This window comes from Nelumbo lutea, chromosome 5, assembly GCF_056320005.1.
Source record: "Nelumbo lutea isolate HS-2025 chromosome 5, American lotus-T2T, whole genome shotgun sequence".
Lineage (NCBI taxonomy): Eukaryota > Viridiplantae > Streptophyta > Magnoliopsida > Proteales > Nelumbonaceae > Nelumbo > Nelumbo lutea.
Window position 1 is genome coordinate 50,160,259 of NC_142688.1, and position 9,833 is coordinate 50,170,091.

At 35.9% G+C, this 9,833-nt stretch overlaps 1 pseudogene; it reads left to right on the plus strand.

Annotated features, from left to right (window-relative positions):
- Nucleotides 1–5,118: 5,118 nt before the first annotated feature.
- On the plus strand, nt 5,119–6,924 carry LOC148852308 (putative receptor-like protein kinase At3g47110; annotated as a pseudogene).
- The last annotated feature ends 2,909 nt before the right edge of the window (nt 6,925–9,833 follow it).

A 9,833-nucleotide genomic window follows, 5' to 3' on the forward strand; every position in this document is an offset into this window, starting at 1 on the left:
CACGTTTCCCACCCCAACTAACAATCTTAAAAGGCGTCGTTGAATGAATCACAACTTATGAGTCAAGTCATGATATCAAGACTAATCTTAGCTTTCACCATCTATGTGTTTTCAAAAGTTTCAACTTCGACTCAAACATAGCAACTTAACCATACTTCAAAATAATTAGTTAAACGCTAGTTATTATTACAATAATAATTACTAGTGGAGGGGTCCTTGTTTTGTAGGGGCTGGAATGGAATTGTAATATTTTTATTTGCTACATTAAAAAAGATAGTGGTTTCTTAATAAGAAAAATTTGCAATTATAAGTACTCAAGTCTTGAAACTCATAGAAAGATCATCATGTGCTCGTTTTTTAAATATTGCTTCAGCAAAGCATCTTATATAAAATCAAGAAAAATTTTTACGTACTTCAATCCAAACAAAATAACAAAATTTGAGAGGGGAGTATGCTAATACAGTAGGAGGGGTGCCTTTCTGGGTTTAGCAGATAGGATGCACCCTCTTGTGCTCAATTTTTCACAGAAATACCCCTCTCTCTATTTGAATTCTCACCATCTTTCCAAAATCTGCAGAAAACTCTATAAATTTTCCCATTTTTACCAGAATTTGCACAGGGACCTTCAGAGGTCACAACATTGAATTTAACTAGAAAAATGGTACAGATTAGTCATTCTAAGGTTTAAAATACCCCTAAAATGATGACCTTAAGGCATCAAAATACAAAGTTATCAATGAACATATGTCTAATAAATAATATTAGGTTGTCAATCTTGACCCCAACCCATTTGACCCTCCCAACCCATCCATTCTATTAATGAGTCAAGCAACCCATTAGGGTCAAGTGGAAAAGAGTTAGGGTGGATTGGGTCGAGGATACTCGTTCGGATCTTGATGGGTTGAATCGAGGGGTTAGGATGGGTTGGGTCAACGATTTCACCAAGTCTCATAAAAAATGCATTTGAGGTGACTTAAACGCAGGGTCCTCTAGTACATCCACATCTTGTGCCAATTTCAAGCCACCAAGTCACATTTCATTTTGTGATAAAAAATTAAATAAAATAGATTTTACTAACTTTGGTGATCACATGTAATTTAAACAAAAAGCACATATTTATATTTAACAACTCTAGCAAAAAATTAAAAAATAATATTTTATAAACTAATAAAATAAATAATCTATTAAGTCCACATTTATATAAAAAGATGATTTTTAGTATAAAAAAATTTATACAAATAGAATATTAATAATAGAATAATTATTTTAATACTTAAAATTACACACGATATAAATTAATCTTAATTTTTTTATAAATTATTAACTAATATTTTAATTTACATCAATAAGTAATAACAAAATATTAAATAAAAATATTCTAAACAAAAGTATTGAAGAATATAATATTAAATTGAATCTATCAAATCCACTAATATATATTTATTTCATAAAATATATAAAAATAAAAATATTAATAATGGAATAATTACTTTAGTAATTAAAAACTATGAATTTGTATGTGATATGTATATTAGAAATTTTAACAAATTTGATATACTCTAAGATTGTATTTTTTATAAATTACTAATTGATATTTTAATTTGAGTTGATTTTTTATTAATTTAAAAAATATATAGTAAAATAAAATAATAACTGATATAATAATTAATATATAATGGGTGCATATGATTAGTGTCTTGGAATCTTGATTGATCCATTTGTTGATAACATGGACTCCCGTTGGCAAATGGTCGTGTCTCGAAAGGTCTAGAGAAGGCAACAAGGAAGAAGGAGAGCGGGGGGAAGAGATGAGAAAGGAGAGAATAGGGAGAGTCTCTTTTTGGAAAACCCTAGGTCAAGGTGAAATTCTCTTGTCTAACATGGGGGAGAGCTATCCCTTTTTATAGAGAGGACCTCAAGGTTATAAGGAGAATGATCTAAAAGGAGACATTTTCTATTAGGAAAGGGGATCTTTATCTTTATGTTGGCTATTAAGGGAGCACCATTGGGGTTTCGCCACATGTCCAACGAGATCCTTTAAAGGCAAAGTTTCCTTTCTCTTAAGGGTGCTCATATGGAATATATAGGCTACGTCCCCTTACAGGTTTTCTAGTGGCCACGTGTTAAAAGACAAAATCGGCGATGTTATCGCAAGTCTTAGGCAACACCCATTGTTTACTATGGGTCCTAAGTGGTGTTTTATGCTCATCGTAAATCTGCGATGGCTACTAAGCTTATCGCACGTCTGCGCTGGTTTGTTAAGCTCAGCAAATACCGATACCGAAGTGGTGTATTCGTGTGTGTGTGTGTGTTATCTGATACGATACCTGATACCGAATACCAATACTTTTTTGTATTGTTTTGCATTTTTCTTATTTTTCTTCAAACTTTTAGCTTTCTTTTTAATTTACTACAAATTTTCTATACTTTTTGATATTTTCTATATTTTTCAATTTTTTGGTAGTTTTCTGCATTTTCTAAAAGTTTCTAGTATTTTTTTGCACAAGTTTTGCAATTTTCTGCTACTTTCTACATTTCCTGCAACTTTCTGGTATTGCTGCATTGTTTTTGCAATTTTCTGGTATTTTTTAAACTTTTTTTCTATTTTCCTACATTTTCTTCAATTTTCTAGTATTTTCTCAATTATTTCTACAATTTCTGGTATTTTTCTGTATTTTCTGCATTTTCTACAATTTTATGGTTTTTTTTTTTTGCATTTTCTAGTACTTTTTGCATTGTTTTTGCAATTTTTCTACAAAAGTTATGCATTTTTTGTGTTTTTTTCTATTTTTCGGAAATTTTTTGGGGTTTTTGCACTTTTTTGTTTTTTTTGTATTTTTCTATATTTTCTGCATTTTCTTGTGTTTTCATGCATTTTTGCAATTTTCTGGTATTTTCTGGTATTTTCTGATTTTTTCTACAAAAGTTTTGTAATTTCTGGTATTTTCTACAATTTTTGTGATTTTCCTGATATTTTTTGTATTTTTCTGAATTTTCTATAATATTTCTGCCTTTTGGTGATTTTTTCATTTTTTTCAAAGTTTTTGATATTTTTCTGTATAATTCTTGCATTGGTGGATATACGGGTCAACCCGACCCGTTTTTGCCATGTGGTAGCCTTGGTAAAGATTATTCTCTCAAAAATGTTATCTTTGAGTATACAGGTTGGCCCTACCTGTTTTTTGCTATGTGGTAGCCTTAAGAGATTATTCACCCAAAAAATGTGGTAGCCTAAAGATTATTCAGATCTTTCATGAATTATTCACCCGTTTCTGGCACATGGCAGCCTCAAGAGAGTTGGTTCTCTTAAAAGCTGTTATTTTAGGCATACAGGTCCATGCAACCCGTTTCTATATTTATAGGTGAGGGTGGGTATGGGTCAATATGAGTGAATCAAGTGGGTCAATATGGTGGGCCAGGGTTAGAGTGGGTTATGATCCTTCTTTAATAAGCATTGATGATGTGCCATGGTGAGTTAGTGGGTCAACATGGGTGGATTGGTATTCAACCCTTATACAACCCAAGCGTCCTATTTGCCACCCTTAGTATCCACACTCTCCAGCTTTAATTCATGGATAATTTGCACCTAAAAAGTTATAATCCTCCATGATATATACCCAAAAACAAAGTAAACCCTTTATGTCATTTTTTTTCAAGTAGTATTTGGAAGATCATCGGGCTAAAACGCATTTATTAAGTGGGATTTGGGATTTTGACAAATCTAGCTTTTATATTAATAGTATAGACATACTTCTTGTTTTATATTTTTCTTTTGTAGCAAGCACATTTATTTTTATATTTTTCACCAATTTGTATTGATCAACCAAAACGTTCATATAGAAACAGCAATTGTAACAAAAAACTGATCAAGGGTCTGGGATAAATTAAAGTTCAGAGCATTTGCTGTTGAGAATGAACAGAGAAAACAAGGATCAAAAAAGGAAAAAGAAAAGCAAAACACAGATAAAAAAGCCAAATATGAGTGGAAATGGTGGGAAAAGAAGTGCCATTGATGAGATTGGAGCCATTTACTGAAGTCTAAGGATATGTCGGGAGAGAAGAGCACTCCACGCTCAAGCAGGGGATACAGGACAAAGACCAAGAGTGATAGACACGTTGAGATCATGGAAGACAAAGACCAAAAGGACTTGAGACTTGGTTGTGGGTCTATCCGACCCGTTTCTTGTACATAGTAGCCTCGAGAGAGTTGGTTCTCTCAAAAGTTGTTATTTTGGGTATACAGGGTGGGTATGGGTCAATATGAGTGAGTCAAAAGGGTGGGTTAATGGTGGGTTAGGGTGAGTTATAACCTTTTTTAAGAAGCACTGATGATGGGTCATGGTGGGTTAATGGGTCAATATGGGTGAATTTATATTTAAACCCTTACCCAACCCAACCGTCTCATATGCCACCCGTATCCACTCTCTCCAGCTTTAATTCATGGAGAGCGTGGATAATTTGCACAAGTTAAAATCCTCCATGATATACCAAAGTAAGCCCTTCTTTATGCCATTTTCTTTTTTTTTTTTCAAATAGTATTTGGAAGATCATCCAGCTAAAACAAATTTACTAAGTAGGATTTGGGATTTTGATAAATCTCTCACATTTATTTTTATGTTTTTCACGGATTTGTATTGATCAGGATCTTTGATAAATGAAAATTCAGAGCATTTTCTGTTCAGCAAGAACAGAGAAGGCATCAGGATCAAAAAGGAAAAAAAGAAAAAGCAAACCACAAAGAAGAAAAAGGCAAATATGAGTAGGGTGGGGAAAGTGCCATTGATGAGATTGGAGCCATTTACTGAAGTCTAAGTCAAGATATGTCGGGAGAGAAAAACACTGAACACTCACTTCACGGTCAAGCAGGGGATACAGGACAAAGACCGAGAGTGATAGACACGTTGAGATCATGGAAGACAAAGACCGAAAGGACTTAAGACTTGGTTGTGTTTTTCGATAATTACTACAAGACCTAGATCGCCTGTGGTCAATTCTCTCAAGAACAGAGCATGGTGGAGACGACTGGACTACTTGTTATATTGCTTGGATGGTGAAGGAAGACAGTTTCCAACATCAGTATATAAATTATTTTTCCCATCCCATATCATAGACAAGAAATTACCTTTCTCCTGAGTGGTGCAGATAGTTCTCTGGCTATCTACCTTTGTCATTCCCCAAAGTCCCCATGAAGATTGAGCTCCCATCGATTGCCTCCACTCTATTTCGGTTATCTGCAATTCATGTCTTCTTTCTCTTGTTGTGTTCAGAAGGTCCCATCACCACCAATGCTACCCCCTTAGGAAATGAGACGGATAGACTGGCCTTGCTTCAGCTCAAGAATGCGATAACTAACGATCCTTTGGGAGCTCTAAGTTCCTGGAACGAGGTTCTCCATTTCTGTGAGTGGCGAGGGATCACATGTGGTCGTCGACATCAACGAGTTAGGACAGAGCTTGGTGGGAACTGTATCTCCTTATATAGGAAACCTCACATTTCTTCGTTCCACTGAACTCGGAGATAACAAATTCCACGGTGCAATCCCCCAAGAAGTGGGTCGTTTGCTCCGTCTACGGTATATCAACCTTTCCCATGCCAATTTTGAAGGAGAAATTCCAAGCAATCTGACCAACTGCTACAATGTCAAAGTGCTTGACTTATCAAGAAACAACCTTACCGGAAAAATCCCCTTCGAGTTGGATTCTTTGTCCAAGCTTTCTGCACTGATTCTTATTGCAAATCACTTGACTGGAAAAATTCCACCTTCTTTTGGGAACCTGTCATCGCTCCAAGCTCTTTATCTAGTGGATAATAGCTTGGAGGGAAGCATTCCAAAGGATCTCGGCCGATTGACAAGATTATCAAATCTCTATGTTGGTGCAAATGAGTTGTCTAGTATGTTTCCTAACTGGATTTACAACATGTCATCTATTGCTTACATTAATGTTGCACTTAATCGATTCTATGGGAGAATTCCAGTGGATATAGGACTCACTATGCCAAAACTAAAATTACTTATTTTCGGAGCAAACAATTTCACTGGGTCTATTCCAGTTTCCTTGTTCAATATTTCGGGACATAAATTTCTTGATCTTGCCGAAAACAGCTTCTCTGGATCAGTCCCTCTTAATATTGGTAGACTTCAAAATCTTCGGTCTCTATATCTTTCTTACAATCAGTTTGGAACAGGGCAAGCTCATGATCTAGCTTTTCTTACTGAACTCACCAACTGTAGTAATCAAGAAATATTGCAACTACAGAACAATAACTTTGGAGGTTCTTTGCCCAAAGCTATAGCTAATATGTCAACCCAACTCACAATACTAGCACTTGGACAGAACCAACTCTTTGGAAGCTTACCTTCAGGGATCGGGAACCTCATGAACTTGACTGGTTTAAGCATGGAGACAAACTTGCTTGGAGGTAGCATTCCAACTGCTATCGGAAAGCTACAAAAACTACAGTCGTTGTTCATGGGTGGAAATAGATTCTCAGGAGAGACCCCATACTCTCTAGGCAATATCACTTCTTTGATTGAACTTCACATGGAAGAAAACCATCTTACTGGTAGAGTTCCTTCTAGTCTTGGAAATTGCCAAAACTTACTAGCATTAACCCTTCATTCTAACAATCTTAATGGATCCATACCAAGACAAGTTATTGGTCTTTCTTCTCTAACGATGATCCTCAACTTATCTTACAACTCTCTTTCTGGTTCCCTACCATTGGAAGTAGGAAAAATGAAAAATATTGGAATACTAGGCATCTCCGAAAACAATTTATCTGGTGAAATTCCTGTAACAAATGGTGATTGTTCTAGTTTGGAGCACCATTCCTGAATCTTTGGGTCTATTGAAAGCTATTCAAGATCTAGATCTTTCACGAAACAACTTATCAGGGCAGATTCCAACGAAACAATTGCAGTAAAGGTATTCAACCTTCAAAAACCAAGAGCTTCCAAAAGCTTCATGGCAGAATGCAATGCATTGATGAACATCCGACATAGGAATCTAGTGAAGATCTTAACATCTTGTTCAAGTTTGGACTTCAAAGGCAATGATTTCAAAGCTTTGGTTACATCCTGACAGAGATGCACAGAATGAGGAGCGGAGCTTAAACATTCTTCAGAGAATAAATATTGCAATTGATGTGGCATCTGCATTGGATTGTCTTCAGAGAATAAATATTGCAATGAAAAATATTGGAATTCTGCATTGGACTTCAGTCCACTTATTCTACTAGTAACTGGGTGGACTCAAATCTCTTCACATTGGGAGTGCAAAGAGCAAAAAAAATTTATTATTATTAAAATTTTTCAAAAATGTTTGATTCTTACAATTAAACTTTCAACTGTACATGTGAATTTCAGAGTATGGTACAAGCGATAAAGCGTCAAAACAGGGGGATGTCTATAGCTATGGGATCTTGTTATTGGAGATGTTCACTGGGAAAAGGCCAACAGATGAAATGTTCAAAGATGGCTTTGCCTAAACAAGTGATAAGGATCTTAGACCCAATACTTATATCAAACCAAGGGGGAAAAGAAATAGAAAATGGAGGTATCACAAACTTTGGAAATTGCAATTTGGTAATGGATAAAATGCAAGACTGCATTGCTTCCATAATGAGAATTGGAGTCCTAGTGAACGAATGGATATAAGTGAGGCTGCCAAGGAATTAATTCACACCAGAGACATATTTCATGGAATTCGGGTTCATCAACATCAAGTGAGGCCAAGGACATCTCAGTTAGAAGGTGCGTATATATGATCAATTGATTCGGGTGCCCCTTTTTATGATCAATTGATTTCCCTTCTCTCAACTGTAGTGTTGGTTCTGGGCTATGTGTGATCATCCCAGTAGTTAGGGGTGGCAATTTTTTATCCAATCCACTGAATCTACCTAATCCGTCCATTTACTTAGCGGGTTGTGTGATCAATTTATGCCATCACCCAATCTGTCCATTTAAATGGATTGGGTTGTGGATAACCATTGGTTTAATCATTACAGACATAAGTATTAATTCTTTATGTTTTTTTATTTTTTTACTTAAATTTAATAATTTATAATTAATACATTAATTTTTTATTAATTATTGACTAAATTTAGTTTTGTCTTGAATCAATACAATTCACCCAACATTAATCCAAATCAATTTGACCCGAGTCCAAATCAGTTCAACATGGTCTGACCCGATCCAGTGTATACCAATCTGAGTCGACCTGAACCCGAAATAGACCCCGGGTGGGATGGTTTGGTACTGCTTGCTTTTCTCAGTTTGGGTCGCCCGGTCCAACCAGTATCCACACAGCCGACCCGACACGATACAAGCCGATTTGAGTCCACTCAAATCCGAAGCAGTTTTGGACGGGATGGTTCGATGTCTTTGTGCTTTACCCGTCCTGAACCGTCCGATCCAACCAATAACCATACAACTCGACCCAAATCCGGACCAACCCGATTTATTTACGTTGACCCACTTTGGGTCACCCGGTTTGATTCCAATGCCAGAGACATATTTCATGAAATTCGAGTTCATCAACATCAACTGAGGCCAATGACATCTCAATTAGAAGGTGCGTATATATGATCAATTGATTCAGATGTCCATGATCAATTGATTTCCCCTCTCTCAACTCAACTGTAGTGTAGGCTATGGGTTATGTGTGATCGTCCCAATGGTATTGGCAGGGATGCAACTTAGGCTGGGTTGGGTCGGGATTGGAAATTTATTAAATTTTCAAAGGACCTAAACCATAACCCCAAAGTTGAAATTCTTCAAATCGGATTACTGGAGTCCAAGCCTAAGCCCTGTTTGTTTTACTTTTTTGTAAAGAAAATACTTACACTTTTGAATGCGGTATCTTTTCTAGTTCCCCGATGACCAATACAACAAGCATGCATGTATTTAGATATATGCCAACTTTACAAGGGTAGGCCCTAGATTATGGCAATGTTTGAGACTGTCGTGCACTTCCCAAATGGGTTCTTAATTGAGAGAATTTTGTTTTTATACATTCATAATCAAGTGCAATCTTGATTATTAAAATAATAAATTACTGCTATACTTGTCTAGAGGCTAGAGGGGAACCCAGATTTCCTCACACCCACCTCATAGCACTTAAGCCTCATTTGCTTTTCTATAAAATGGTCCCTCTAAGGGTGGAAAGAAAATTGTCGCCACCAAAATTAAGGCTTCATTTGATAATGCTGATGGCAGAAGACTGGATTCATCCTATCTGAGGCCTCAACCCAAGCTCAATCTAGATTGTCTCTGGCCCATTTTCAAGCCCAGGTCTAGTTAGAAGCCCAAAATGCAGTCCGACCTGTACAAGCTGAAGTCTATTGGGCCTGCCCAAATTGCGCCCTAATTGTTCATATCACTTGAAGAGAACTTATGTTACACGGTAGATGATTCTCGATTTCTACACTGTTAATAATATCAACTAACAGTCTAACACTTCATGAATCCATGGTAGATGATTCTCCCAATTTGAATTATTTTATTGTTGTGGGTTTCAAATATAACTGAAACAAAGAATGTACTCTTCAATTTCTGATATCATGTTTCTTTGATCATATAATATCTACATTTCAAAATTTGTTTTTATGTCTTAGAAACCATCATCTTGATGTTTAAAAATATGGGTTGTTTTCTGAAACAAATCAATTTGTTTTTTCTTCTCAAAACATAAAAAACAAAGACTGTTTTGAAACAAAACAAAAACATTTATTTTGTAGATCCTCTATGATGTCAAAGATGGCTTTGAGAATTGGCGCCAGCTACATGTAGCCATCTGCCTCAGCTTCCAAAGTTGCCATTAAACATGGAAGAG